Source organism: Elephantulus edwardii, unplaced genomic scaffold, assembly GCF_000299155.1.
Source record: "Elephantulus edwardii isolate Elephantulus edwardi_28Jun2011 unplaced genomic scaffold, EleEdw1.0 scaffold00146, whole genome shotgun sequence".
NCBI classification, from domain to species: domain Eukaryota; kingdom Metazoa; phylum Chordata; class Mammalia; order Macroscelidea; family Macroscelididae; genus Elephantulus; species Elephantulus edwardii.
The window spans coordinates 8,485,950-8,498,975 of record NW_006399896.1 but is presented as its reverse complement, the minus strand read 5'-3'; the positions used below and the strand labels follow the sequence as shown (position 1 = coordinate 8,498,975).

Here is a 13,026-nt window from a genome sequence, read left to right as displayed (position 1 = left end):
ACGGGCTGGGTGGCGGCGGGTGCGGCGAGCCGGGCGCCGCGCAAGGCCTGCCTGCAGGGCTCTCCGCGGGCCGCTGGGTGGCGCTCTCGGGTCACCGTGGCCCCCGCGCGGCTGGCGGCGCCGGGGCGCGCAGGGTTCGGGCTCTGACGGGAGTTTGAGTCGCCCGCGGCCTTGCCGAGCTGGTGGGGCTCGATCCGTGCACCCCCCGCATGGAGTCTCAGGGGTGCTTGCCCTGCAGGCTGCAGGTCCGTGGGGCTGCTTTCCTCCCCCTCCCTGCACCAGAACGCCCAGGGCTTTGCACTTTTGCCGGGACGGCTTCACTTGCATGGAAGATTTACTTTGCAACAACGGCCTCTTCCCTGGAACTTTTTTTTTTTTTTTTTTTTGCATCCATCCCTCTCCGGGGCCGCTTAGTCGGAGCTCAGTCAACAACCGCCTCTGACTTTTTTCCTTTAATCCTTGAGACTGTGTTGCAGATTTATTTGGGCTACTTTGACTCTCGAAAGCCTGTAACTTTGTTACTTAGTGGGTATTTTTTTATATCCCCCCCCCCCCCATTTCTTGTAAAATTTTAAGTCCGCCTGCTTTACAGCCTCTCAGGGCGGAAAGTCCCAGTTAGTGTCCTTTCTCATCCGTGATAAAAAATTAAAAAAATTTAAAAAAATGCACGTGTACCATCGAAATGTCTAAATGGGGTTGGGTTTCCGTAGTTCAATAACCGTCTACAGTCATTAGGCATTTTAGCATAGCGACTTTCCTTCCCTTCTTACGGAAGTTGGGGTTTAGACACCAGGGTTGTAGGCTCTCCCCGTCCGTTTCCCCCAGATCCTTGGCAATATATCTGATGACTTTTAATCCTAAGGAATTGCATGCCTTGGTTTTCAGGTACAGCCATTTAAGCAGGGTGCAGTGTATTGACAGTTCAAGGAAGTCAAGGAGTCACGTGGAGTTGTGTGCTACAGTTTTGTTGTGGAAAATTGTGCTGTAATACTCCGATTTGGTACTGTAAGAACTTGAAATTAGTAATTATGTTCTGTAATGTTTTTGGAAATAAAACTTTTAAACTGTTTGGGTTTAACCTCACAAATGTTAACTTTAGAGAGTAGTCTCTTAAAGATATACCAAGCCAAGCGTTTCGTGTATGTGGTTCAGATTGCCTAGGGTAGGACAGACTTTCAGCACCTTTTCTATGAGATAGTACCTCCTCTTCTCTTTTAAGTTTGTATGAGCTTTAGAATGGTGCCATTTGTTTATTTTTATAAAAGTGATTTGTTGTTAAAAATTAAAGTTCTTGTGACTGCAGAATCTTGTCTTTGGGTTTTATTTTTGTTTCTGTTTATAAATATTTTTAGGTTGGGATGTTGATACTCCTCTGCCTTGTAGTTCTTGTTTTGTACCCAAGGGGGGGAGACTTGTTTACAAAACAAGATAGTGCTACTTTAGAAAGCACTTTAGAAATTTAGCTAAGTCCTGGCTTTGCCTAAAATCAGAACTAAGCTTAAGTGAAACATCGGTCACTGCTTGTTAAGTTTACAGATAATTCTGCTCATAGACATTTTATGATGCAGTAAAATAGCATTCATTTCTAACACGTTGGAGTCCCTGGTTTTGAGTGCTATTTTTCCTTTACACACCTTTTTTTGTCATCTATGAAGAATTTGTTTCACTTTATATACAACCAAAACTATGTATGAGCAATGAAGCATACACTTCAAGAGTAGATAACAAAACTTAGGAGGAGTGTATGCAAAGTACCAGGTAAACAAGCTGTTCTACAAACTTGTTCTTCTTACTTACCAGTAATTGAACAAATCGTAACAATATTGAGAATATATGATTGAAATGTATGGGGACAAAAGGGAAGAAATGTGTAATAAACATAAAATGGTGGAATTCCGAGTTAATGCTAGAAAAACAAGCATTCTGATGATTTACTGAAGGATATAAAAAAGAGGCTTTAAAATAAACTTCTGCCTTTGGAGGGAGTGATGCATTAGTTACATTGTATCTTAGATTCCCTTGGCCCAGAACCTGAGTTTAACATCTGACTTAGACCAAGTTTATGTTTATATATTTTTGGAAGATGGGACAGAATTTCATTAGGACAGATTTTTCTTTTTATACCATTCATTAATAAAGGAGTTTTGATCAAAATGTATCTGCAGAATTAACATGGAAATACAGTAATTGTTACTGTATTTCTTTTTAAACTTGATGGAAATCTAGGTCTTAACACTGAGAAAATACACTATTAATATACTTTAGTGTAACCCATTTTACTATTATAAAATGAACATGTTGGCCTAATTAGACATGCTTCTTGGTTTTTAAAGAATAACTTAAGTAGCAATCCCCTATTTCCTCTCCTCCTGTGAATTTGGAAGTAAAATGTATTCAACTTTAAAACTTGGTCATTTGTCAGTGTGTATGTGCTTTTTGTAGGAGGATCATAAACCAACTCTTGAATTGTAGACAATGGGGATTAAAAATCCAAACTATAGGATTTAATACATTGTAATTGTTAATTAAAAGGTAACATGGGGGGAAAAAAGGTAACATGAAAAGAAATCTTACTTGCTGAGTTCCAGAAGTGATTTTCAAGCCATAGGAAAACAATAAGTTCCCAATTCCAAATATTACATAAATGAGCCCCTTTTGGGATTTGTTTATACTTTTTTTAAAAAGTTTATCTCAGATCGAAGTGAAAGAGAGTGGAAGGGAGGCAGAAGTTGCTACATAGGTTCAGTGGGTCAGCATCACATATAGTTAAACAGTAACTGAATAGATATTAATACTATGAAATGCCTTTATGAACTTTGACTTATGCTAGTTAGAGTTTTATATTAAATTTACTTATAGATCCTTCTCACACTAGGATAAACATTGTGGAAAAGTTGGCTTTATGGTGATATTCAGCACATTGGAGCTACCTGACCGTCTTACCAATGTTTGTGGTGTCTGGTTCTATTTTACTAGATTTGGAGATTTAACCTTTCCTTCTGTTACTTGGATTGGTTTGAGTATTTGATATGATTAAGATGTTAGTGGGTAAGGAGCGGCATTGTTAACACAGGCAGGTGGTTCAAATTCACTAGCATTTTTGAGGGAGAAAGATGAGCAATCTCCTTGGTACAGTTTACAGCCCTTGGAAAACCTGCTGCAGGTTCAGCTAATCACCCTGCCACGTTTGGGAGCCTAAGTCTAACCGTTACTGTCTAACATCTGTTCTAAAAGGTCCATCATGAGGCAAAGAGAACTGTTACTTCTGTCTTAACCTATATACTACTTAATCTTCTAGACCAGTATTACAATGTTATAGAGGCTATTTATTAACTGGTGAGGTGTTTTCTGTTTGGTTTTTTATTAGACATTGACAATTTTAAGAAAATTTTGAATATATAGCCTAATAAATTTTTTTAAAACAAAAAATTTTTAGCTTTGCTATTTTGTGAATAAAGAGTAAGTAGTTTAAAATGATACATTGTAAAGGTATGGTTTTGGTTGGTTTTTTTTTAAAAAAAGAGAGAAACCCAAGACTTTTAGCTGTTTTATCTGGAACTATAAAATTCTTTACCTCCATTCTAGTCACTGTTTTCAAAGTGATACCTCAGTTACAGAGAAGCAAAGTTTAGTTTTGCTTAGAAATGTTTGGAGACATTTGATATTTTTACACTAAAATAGGAAACTATAAATAAAACTCTCAACCCAGTTGCCTTTGGGTCAGAACCAGCTCACAGGTGAAACCTTCAGCAAGTTTTTTGAGATTGTAAATAGCTCTCTTTCGACACAGTTGGTTTGAGTTGGTAGTATATTCCCCTACTCACTAGGCCACCAGTACTCCAAAGGAAATTTCAGAGCATTATTGTTGTTAGGTGCTGCAGAGTCAAGGGTGACTCATAGTGCCCCTGTGAACACATCTCCACTCTGTCCTGTCCTCAAGCTCCTTGATGGCAATCACTGTGTCAGTCCACCTGGTTGAGGGTCTTTCTCTCGCAGTTCCCCCACCTTACCATTCATGATGTCCCTCTCCAAGCAATAGGTTTTCCTCTCAACATGACCAAAGTATGTGAAATGAAGCTTTACCACCCTTGCCCCTGTAGAGCAATCTGGCTGCACCTTCTTCAAGACATACCTATTTATTCTTTTGGCAAAAAAATCTAATTTTATTATGCCCAAGATATTGGTGTACATGTAAATGATTCTAAATGTTGATTAATTTCCATCATGTGTATATAAAATTAAAGCTTATTGTAATTGATTACAATGTCTGATCAAATCCTAGTTGTATATTGCTTTCTCCTTCACCGCTTTACCTATTTATGAACTTTGGCTCCCCTCTCCTTCCGTCTCATCCTTGTTAACCTACTTAGGTTGATTCTATCTCTGTGTGTCCTAGGGATTTCAGGATGGGTTATTGTTTGTTTTGGGGTGATGGTCTTTCCTCCTCCACCCTGTATGGCATCTATTAAATAGAATTCATAGGAGGAAGTCAGGAGCCCTGGTGACAGATTGCTAGGTTGTACTGACCAGTTTCTGGCGGGCATGATGAAATAGACATACAGATAATTGACAGCACCATCTGGGGCTGAAACTGTCACCAACCAGAACTCAAGAGTTGTGAGTTTACAAGGGAGACGTTTTACAGAAGGTGGTGTGCATAGTCATAGACACACCAGCAAGGAATGTGATTATTCGGGATGGGGAAGTCTTAGAAGTGGGGGAGAAGTGTAGCATCAGCCATGTAACGTGTGATCAATAAATGGCAGCCTTAGCATGGTCAGTGAGGAGCATTTTTGCAGAAGCCTTGCCACTGGGTTGCTCTGCAAGCACTGAGTTGAATCTCTTTGAAACTGCTGGAACTTTTCTTTTTTTATCACTGTCTCTGAAGCTGAAAAAATGTGACCTGTTAGAGGAAACTGCAGAAAGTACAATGCTTTTAACTGTTTGCTGAATACTTGGTCTCATTTCCTCTTCAGGATTTGAATGTTCTTAATCCAAATCCTGACTCATTAAAGGAACTCAGATCTAAGTGCTTCTAGCTGAGTTGTTCTGTACGTGGAGTCTGAACCAAGCTGTAGCTCACTTTCCAGCACATTTTCAGAGACTGTAAATTGCATGGAAAGAGATTATCCATCTTTCGCCCATAGTTGGTGGATTTGAACGGCCTGCGTTTGGGTTGGCAGTGTAACTCCTCCTCACTGAGCCACCAGACTTCTCCGCCAGCCTAGTAGTGTTGAAAAGTAGAACTTAATTTTCATTTCTGGTGACTTGAAGGAGATGGGTTTTTTCCTTGTTGGCACCTAAGGAAGACGCTGAACTTAAGTCTGGAAGAGACAAGCTTTAACAATGATTGGAAAAAATAGAGGAGCAAAAAACTGATAAAACAATCCTTATGCCCTTGGAAAGGTAAACACCAGGTAAGGCTCATTGCGGCTAATCATTAGTTACGTTAGGTGTTACATCGTCTTTTGTACTGCTGCTTGCTTGAGAGGAAGCGTCAGGCAGCATAGTGCCCAAGAAATACTAGGTTTTCATGGATATGGATAGCCTTAGGGAGCAATTTAATTGAAGAGTGTTAATTCTAATTTAATCATTAATAAAGTAAGTTTACCTCCGAGGGTTTGAATACTTATACAGGAAAAAATTTGGTCTTTGAGTACACATTAGAGAATATACTTAGGAGACTGCAGATAATTAGCAAAGCGATCACCCTCTCCATGTTACTTAGGTTTTGTCCTATTAAATATGTCTTAAATTCTCTGGTTGACTTCTAAGTTGGTAGCATTTTGCAAAGTCTGTTCTAAATAAATCAGGTGTAGGAGAAAGTTTATTGCAAGAGTGGTGATCCAAGTGTCACCTCTGGCAACATTAACATTGGTGGGTGTTAGCATTAAAACGTCAGTTGCCCTGTTTGACTTCTCCAGAAGTGCTGTGGGGCCCTAAACTGTGATGTTCATCTAACTGCTGCACTCAGCAGCATAAGCAGTACCAAAAAAGTCTGCCAATTGGTTAAGCATGCCTGTGGAGAGAATCACACTCCCCCACACCCCAAAGTATGTGCTATTCCATAATTGACTTTCTTGTGCATTCGTGCCTTTAGCCCTTGAAGTTAACTTTATAACATTGGAATTCTCTCCATTCAAGTTGAAAAGTAAAGGATGTATAAGCTCAAAAGGATTTACCATAAATTTGGTAAATCTCAACGTGGTCCTGGTCCCTGAATAGAACCAATGGGAAGACCTTAGCCTCAGGTGACTTTAGTTTCTTTACATATTTTTGCTAAATAGGTCTGTTTCTGTATGTTCTTTGAATATTACTATTGGGCTTTGGTCTCTAGAAGCTATGGAGGGTCATCCGATGCCTAGGTACTGGGCTGCAGATGATGTAACCTGACGAAGTCCATTTCATTGTTACTGCCAGTGGTTTGGGGTGTGTGGAACCAGATTATAAGTTCTTCTAATAGTCTTTTGGCGGCTTTGATATCTTTCTCAGTTCTGCAAGGGAAAACTTTTACCTAGACAGAAAAGATATTTATTAATATGTAATTAAATTTACCTGATGCCCAGGGCATCTCAGTGAAGTCTGTGGTACTGGCTCTTGGAATTTATGTCTGATGCCACCAAACCTGAAGTCTTGGGATTGTTGGCAGTTAACACTGACAAGGGCCTTAATGATCTTGAAATTTGCTAGAGAATGAAAAGCCAGCCATATGCTGTGCAAAACTTTTTTCCCTGGGTTGTTTCCTCAGTCGTGTCCTGGGTTGTCAGTTGAGTCGATGCATGTTTTGGCCAGCTGCAAGGCTTGGTGGATCATGGTCATTTGTGGCCTTTTGGACTGATGTTCCATTTGTGAGATGGTTGCTTCCAGGGAAGCAGTAAAATAGGCTGCTTTCTGCCGGGTTCTCCTTCATTGAGGTTCGTAACATAGACCATACACGATTATGCCAGTTAAAATCCCAAGGGATCACCATACACGATTATGCCAGTTAAAATCCCAAGGGATCATGGCTGGGTTCACGGTAAGCTTGGGTTGTATCTGGACCTTAGAATTGTCATCAAAGGCAGCCTGGTCTTGTATTCTACTTTAGCACAGCCAGGGGCAGCTTCTGTTTAACATAGTGCTGAAGAAGCATTATGAACTTGAAGTAGCTGGCCCAAGGTCAGTTTTTCTGCTGCCTTTACAATTCCAATGCTTGCAGCAACTGATTTTAAGCAGACTGTCCAGCCTTGAGTAACAGGGTTTGTGTTTTTTAAAAAACAGGCCACCTCTAAGAGCCTAAATATTATGCAAATTCTGGAAATCACAGTTTGGTGCTTTCATTTAGGCTTATTGTTCAAAGGCTGTTTGCTCTATTTTGTACCATATAAATGGGAAGATCCTTGTTTTCCATAAAGTCCTACAAAGATTTGGTCAGCACTTCAAAATTGTTAGATGCCAGCGAGTTGACTACAATTCATAGTGACCCTGTGAACAGTGGATCTGAACCCTGCCCTATCCTGAGCCATCCTCACCATTTCTGATATGTGCCAAGCCATCTTTACAGTCACTATGTCAGTTCATATGGCTAGAGTATTCCTCTCTATTGCTGACCTGTTAGGTTTTACAAGGACCAGTCACTCCTAACCGCACACCCAAAATATGTGAGATATATCAAGGAGCATGCAAGGCTACACTTTCTCCAAGACATACTCATTTGTTCTTTTGGCAGTCCATCGGATGTTCAGTACTCAGCACCACAACTCAAGGGCGTCAACTCCAGAACTAGAGGTCCATATTTTTGTAAACACTTGCCATACCTAGAAGAATGCAAAACCGCGTACTGTTTTCAGGTGGTGCTGACTTGCAGGTAGCCTCCATTTCCCCCAGCTATGATTTTTACTTTCCTCACCAATGATAATTGATTACTAAAGGGTGATAAATCCTAAGTAAGTAACTCTTTCCTGGGTTATTTGCATGTTCTCTTTATGAAGCTGGCATACTGTGTCAGGAAGTTTCATCTGTGGCTATTAGTAAATTCATTTCTGGCTGCAGTGCAGTGCCATTAATTAAAGCCGTTTCAGGAGCTCTTTAGCCAAGTGGTTTTCTAGTTAAGTAGCTCAGCCATGCTGAATAGGATTTTTATTCCCCCTCCTTTTGCTACATGTTGGGAGAGGCAGGAGGGCTCTGGAGCCCCAGGCCTGCGCATGACTTCTGCAGAACTCGGACCAGAGTCTCCAACGGGGACCAGTTGAGGAAGGACCTGATGGGGAGACTGGGGCAATCACAGGGGATCTGAGGAATCCTCACCCACCAGCACAAGAGCAGTTGGTTTCTTAGCTCTTTCTGTACACAAATCTTGCAAGACTCCAAAGCTTATCATTATATAATGACATGGAAACCTACGTGATGCTTCTCATTTTACAGACAGCTCTTAGCTCTGGGTGTAGTCAGTCAGTAGGGAGTTGCACCACTAACATAAAGGCACTGCCTGTGGTTGTGGTTCAAATCCACTAGTCACTCCAGGGAAGAAGGATGGACAGACTTCTCCCATGTGATTTACAGCCTTAGAAAATATACAGAAGGGTCAACCATGAGGCAGTTTCAACTGGAAAACAATGAGTTGTTTTAGAGTTTTTGCTTGTTAGTACTTGTTTTTTGGGGGGAGGGTTTTTGTATCAAATAATCTAACTGAATTTAGTGGCTTAACCTTCTGGCTACCATTCCTAGTCCCCAAGATGACACTGAGGCCAGTCAGTTTTACAGAGCAAAAGGATTCTTTTCTCTTTCATAAAATCATACCCAAATTTATCCCAGTGTTTAAAAACACACCCTAGGGTGAACAGGAATAAATATTATTGCCAGTGTCAGATGGATCTTGTCTGAAAGCAAAGATTACCAGAGGAATACCTTTCTGTGCTTCATTGACTATACAGAGGCATTTAACTGGAGATCACAACAAATTGTGGCTAATCTTGAGAAAAGAATAGGAATCTTAGAACACTTGATTGTCCTCATGTGAAACCTATACTTGGACCAGGAACCAGTCATCAGAACAGAGCAAGGAAATACTGCATGGCTCAAAATCAGAATCCATACCTTTTCCGTTTGTATGCAGGAAAAAAATCATTCAGGAGGGGAGACTTTATGAGGAGTAGTATTGCATCAGGGTTGTAGGAAGGCTCATCAAAAACCTGTGTTATGCAAATGGCACAGCCTTGCTTGCCCAAACTGAGGAGGACCTGAAGTGTTTACTTCAGGCAAAAAAGGTCAAGGGCTATAGTCTTCAATATGGATTGAAGCTCAACATCAAGAAGACAAAGATTCTTATTACTGTGCCAGTTGGCAGCACCGTGATGGTGAATGGAAAAGAGATGAGATTGTTAACAGTTTCACCTTGCTTGGCTCCACAGTTAATACCGTTAGCTCCAGCAGTCAGGAAATGAAAGGATGAATTGCATTGGGAAAGTCTGCTGTCAGGAACCTCTCCAAAGTGCTAAAGAGCAATGATGTCATTCTAGAGACTAGGGTGTGCCAGATCCAGGCCATGATCTTCACAGTTACTTGCTGTGCATCATCAGGTAACTGAACAGTGACTAAGGATGACAGAAGAATTGTTGCCTTTGAATTGTGGTGCTGGAGAAGAGTATTGAACATACCATGGGCTGCTAGGAGAACAAATAGGCCAATCTTGGAGAGGGTGAAACCAAGTTTTTCCTTGGAGGCAAAGATTTTGAAACTTTGTCTCACATACTTTGGGCATGTGGCCTGGAGGAACAGCGCAGGAGAGGAAGACCCCAGATGAGATGGATTGACAGAATAAATGAGATAAGGGGGTTAAGTGTGTTGGAGTCAGTGAGCCTGGCTCAGGATAGGGCAGAATTCAGAGCTGTTGTACACAGGTCACTATGAGTCACCGGTGACTAGCACACAACAGCAGGGTGTGCAGTCAATAAAGTTTCCTGCATCCTTCATTCTGGTTAATAGCCGCCAAGACAAACTGACTGACATACACAAAAGCCCCAGTAGACTTGCTTGGACCAAAAAGTACTTTTTTGGGCCAAAAAAAAGTACTTCTCAATATAGATTGCCAGATCAAACATAGATTGCGACTAGGAACTGACACCACATAGAATCAAGTGGAGGAAGCCATGGAGACTTCCTCTCTTAACTCTTCCTTGCTCTGCCTGCCTATTTAGATGCTAAGAGCCAGATACAGATTTTCAGTACCCTGTGGTTAGCTACCTTCTATTGACCTGAACATTATCTTGAAGTGAATCAGGTTCTTCTTTCTGGAAATCTGTATTGGAGACAAGGATGAAAATCTTTGGACAAATAGTTGGCGGTACCAACTCTTAAGTGGTCTTCACTTGCTTGGAGCCTAGTGAGTTCCTGTGGCTTGCCAACAGAGTCATATTTGCAGGCAGGAAGAAATAGTTTTCTTTAATGGCCAGTGAAGAGTTTAACGCTGGAACTGAAACTGTTATCTTGGAGAGCTTCAAGAAAGAGCTGCTTCAGTTTGCAGAAGAGGTTATACATATTCCTCTCTGAGAAATGAGATTATTCAGGATGGGAAGTCTTAGGGATGGGAAAGATGCATGTGCATTGGACCTGTGGTGCGTGATCAAAAAGTGGCATCCTTAGTGTGATCAACAAAGATTCATACTACTGGACCTGTAGGCAGTGTCATGGTAGATGGAGAGGAGATGGAAACTATCAACAGCTTCATCTTGCTTGGATCCACAATTAACACCCTTTGTACCAGAAGTCAGGAAATAAGGAGACACATTTCACTGGGAGTTATGGATTCACCTGCAGTTAGGGATCTCCAAATTATTGTGGAGTGGTGATGTCACTTTGAGGACTAAGGTGCATCAGATTAAAACCATAGTCTTTCTGATCACTTGTTATGTATCTGAGAGTTGGACAGTGAATAAGGAAGACAGAAAAAGAATTGATGCCTTTGAGCTGTGGTGTTGGAGAAGAGCACTGAACATTCCATGGATGGCCAAGAGAACAAACAGGTATGTCTTTGAGGGTGCAGCTGGAGTGCTCTTTGGAGGCAGTGATGAGGCATGTTGCTAGAAGAGGCTATTCCTTGGAGAGAAGAGCATGCTGCTGGAAAGGGTGGAAGGTCAGCAAAGGAGAGGAAGATCCTCAGTTTGGTGGATTGATATGGTGACTGCTGCAATGGGCTCTTGTGTGTCAGGAAGTGTGAGGATGGTCCAGGATAGAACAGGGCTCAGATCTGTTGTACATAGGGTCACTATCAAGTTGTACTCGAGGGCACCTAACAGACAAAAAAAGTATGGTCAAAAAGGGACATAAACATATAACCTTGCAGCACTGAGTTGACTTTGTGTGCATGTCTAAGAAGGTCTGAAGTTTGGGCAACTGCTGTTATTCTTAGCACTGTCTCTTTAGCTAGAAGCATGCATCCTGTATAAGAAAACTGAGAAAAGTACACTTAGTTTCTGCCTTAGGATCTGCATAGCTGTTCTCGCAGTGGTTAAGCCCTTGGTGATTAACAGAATGGTCAGGGGTTTGAACCTACCAGCTGTTTTGCACAGGAAAGATGGGACAGGAATTGCTTTCATAAAGATTACGACCTTAGACACCTTGTAAGGCGGATTTGTACTGTTGCTATGAGTCAGAGTCAGCAGCAGTGAGACTTTTTGAGTTTTGTTATTGTTGGTGTCAGTGGAAGGAGAAGGATTGAGAAAAGATAAAAGATATAAACGATCCTGAAAGAGACTGAGAATCCTTAACTACAAAAGGAATCTTGAAAACTCAGTGCCTGGTTGTTTTTGTTTCTCTGATGTATTTGATACTCACTTTGCTGTTTAAAATTCTAAACTAGTGGCATTTACTTAGACCTCATTATTTTATGAAATTGTGCAAACAAATGGTTTTAGGTATCTAATTGTTACTAAAGAAGTGGTGTCTTATCGTTAGCAACAGTGGAATTTGTGATGAACTATCTTTTAATTACTAAAAAGCCGGCGGGTGGGAGACTTAACTGCCATAGAGTTGGTTCCATTGAGGTGTACAAGATGGTAATAAATCTTTATAGGGAGGCTGCTTACAGTCTCATGTATAGCAATTGTTGGATTTGAACAGCTAGCTTTTTAATTGTTACACACTAAAAACTGCTTAAAGATATTTTTTCATATGATTGGGTATTAAACCAACCACTTCTAATGTTTTTTTTTTTTTAATTAATTTTAATGAACGTTTACAGAGCCTGGATTTTTAAAAAAATTTTTTAAAGTGTGTGTGTGTGTGTACCGTCAAATCAGATCTGACTGGTACAGGAGGAGATTGTTCCTCCTTCTCCAGCAGAGCATCTGGTGGATTTGAACTCCACACCCCTGGGATTGCATTGTGAGACTTTGGATTTTCATTCATTCATTGTTGCCTTTTTCTCCCTGCCCACCCCTATCCCCTAGTTCGCTCTTCTCTTTGAAAAAAGTAAAAGGAAAATTCTTTCATTGGTATACAATACCCCACCCCCTGGTATACTCCACCATGCAGTCTTCATTCTCCACTCTTGTCATGACCATAATATCTAATCCTATATCACTTTTAAACAGACTTGGTTTTAGTTTTATATTTTACTGTTTTTATAAGGTACAGTGTGTAATGCGTTGTTGTTGTTGTTATGTGCCATCGAGTAGCTTAGCGACCCTATGTACAACAGCCCTAAACTCTGCTCTGTCCTGTGCCAATCGCACTGTCTCTGACACTCCCATCCTAATTATCCCAGTCATTGAATCAATCCACCTCATAGAGGGCCTTCCTCTCCTGCGCTGTCCCTCCACCCTCCCAAGCATGATATCCCTCTCCAGGGACCGGTCCCTCCTCACAACATGTCCAAAGTATGTTAGAGCCTCAGAGTCTTTGCCTCCAAGGAGCCATCCGGTTTAACCCTTTGCAGGACAAATCTGTTTGTTTTCCTAGCAGTTCATGGTATTCTCAATACTCTTCTCCAGCACCACAGCTCAAAGGCATCAATTCTCCTTCTATCCTCCCTGGTCATTGTCCAACTCT

The 13,026-nt window shown here is 41.0% G+C and overlaps 1 protein-coding gene across 4 annotated transcripts in view; it reads left to right on the top strand.

The window, feature by feature from the left end:
• EPC1 (enhancer of polycomb homolog 1 (Drosophila)) overlaps positions 1 to 13,026 on the top strand; it is a 139,107-nt gene that overhangs the window by 40,910 nt on the left and 85,171 nt on the right. The gene's annotated exons all lie outside the window — the stretch shown is intronic.